This window comes from Opisthorchis viverrini (genome assembly GCF_000715545.1).
Source record: "Opisthorchis viverrini unplaced genomic scaffold scaffold3165, whole genome shotgun sequence".
Taxonomy (NCBI): Eukaryota; Metazoa; Platyhelminthes; class Trematoda; order Opisthorchiida; family Opisthorchiidae; genus Opisthorchis; species Opisthorchis viverrini.
This window is the reverse complement of record NW_008752452.1, coordinates 39191-41216: the sequence shown is the minus strand read 5'-3', so window position 1 is coordinate 41216 and position 2026 is coordinate 39191. Positions and strand designations below refer to the sequence as shown.

The following is a 2026-nucleotide window of genomic DNA, read 5'->3' as shown; positions in this document are numbered from 1 at the left end:
CTGTCAAGTCCGATAAATTTCAAATTTCAACAGCAACGCGGAAAAACCTACTCGGCGTTTCAGGGAAGTTTGATTTTATTCCCATAAAATAACCTACTCACAAGGTTGATGAAAGCTCTTCGACAGCCCACGACCAGTTTCGCCCTTCTTGGGACTCTCCGGGTAGGCGCAGCCCCCGAGTTTCCATCAATACGTTCGAGCTTTCAATGAGGAGACCCCTGTCATCTCTTCGTAGCTATCGTTCACAATTTTTTTCAAATGGGAAACGTGAAATTTTTAATTCAGGTAAGCAACTAGTTTGTTAAACTGAGTTGAACTCCAATATCTGTATGGATCCAATAGCGCACCACACCACCATACAGTTAGGGAAGACACCAATCAGAACAACGCCCAATATCCTAGAAAATGAGCCGTTCAGAGAACCAACAGAATTGGGATGTACAGTGAACAATACATCCTGATTAACAAAAAGGCCAATATGTCTTCGCGCTCCAGATCGGGATTGAAATTGAAGAGTGGATAGATGGAAATCGAAGTCACTTTTTTAGAGTCATAAATACACCTGAGCATGCAATAGTTATTGCGCCATGTAGAATCTGTCGAATGGCAAAAGATGAAGTGACATACTGACGACCATTCTTTTCAGCTTGCGTTATTGAAGCACTGGTTCAAGTAGAACATTGGGTCGGCGAGGGTTTTAAGCAACCGTATGAGTAGCTTTTTGTGTGAAGCACTGATCAATCCGCAAAATGCGTTGTGGGTGAAGGTAACTCTTCAGTAGTATATAACACTGCGCCCATCCCTCATTAATTGACGGGATCCACACAAAAACCGGCTTCGCAAATACTGGAAAACGTACAACCGGCATATTTCTGCATTCGAAATTTCAGGCTTAAAAGCTGCCGAATACGCAGTTCACGTGACCAGACCTGACGCTTTTATTACCTCATGCTGGGGGTATGCACGAGGGCAAGTTGCGATGACTTGACCCTTCTATGAGTTTTCGTTACGTCAAGAGAGTATAACTTTTAATGGCCACGTGAAATACCGCATAGTGTAATGCGGTCCGCCTGTACCAATTACTCTAAGATTGAGACATTTGCCGTGAATGAATCAAGCTTCTAGAGCTGTTGTGGTCCTTTAATGCTTTCTTATTACCGTGAACCCCAGTCTGGGTAACCGATTGATCGCCTGGTGCGCTTGACCAATCCAGATAAAAATCAACGTAAGTGCTGTATTGATCACTGTCGCGTACAAGCGGTCGAAAGTGATCCTAAGAAAATAACTCATCTGTCAAGGGCGACTGAAGAACAACCAATGAAATCTGTTTCAACGAAAGTGGTTATTCCATTGACGGTTATCTAGTCCCGTTACTTTTGGGGCTGGCTCCTATAATGCAGTCAGTGCACTTGCTTCTCCAGTTAAGCCATCTTTCTCTGACTTCGCCATCCTAGGTACCCACTGCAAGCCTCCGCATTCACCCAAATGATAATTTCCAACTCAAAGACTCTCTACATGCTTTCTTTCTCCAAGCATTGCCTATTTATTTTACGCGGCACGCATTTTACCTTCAACTGTTAACCGAGTCGGCCCATTGGCGAAATAGGGGTTGATGAAATATCCTTTTTGAATGAATTTTTCACGCGGAACGGTCGTGGAATAATAGACCCAACATTTCACAAATCTAATCCAAATGTGACAGGATATTTGTTCTTTAAACACTCTCAAGCTACTCAACCTTGTGTACTCGGCGCCACTGCATCAAAAATCTACCAGTGCTCGAATCAGGCAAACCATTTCCCCCATTATAACTGTGACATCATTGCGATCTGCACAACATCTGCTTTTGAATTCTGAATAAGAGATTCGCGTTCGTGGGATCATATGAATAAACGAAGTATCTGAAGAGGCTCTGCTCGGTTCTTCGGTTCTCTCCAAGAGTCGCACACGTGGGGATACGATCGCATGGAACCAATGTCCATGGATCCAGCTCCATTCAAACTTTTGAATGAACTAAATTTCTACG

At 43.5% G+C, this 2026-nt stretch overlaps 1 protein-coding gene across 1 annotated transcript in view; it reads right to left on the bottom strand.

Moving 5' to 3' along the window:
• The window catches only part of T265_12074 (hypothetical protein), a gene marked incomplete at both ends in the record, with an annotated part of 30743 nt that overhangs the window by 1116 nt on the left and 27601 nt on the right, over positions 1-2026 (bottom strand). The gene's annotated exons all lie outside the window — the stretch shown is intronic.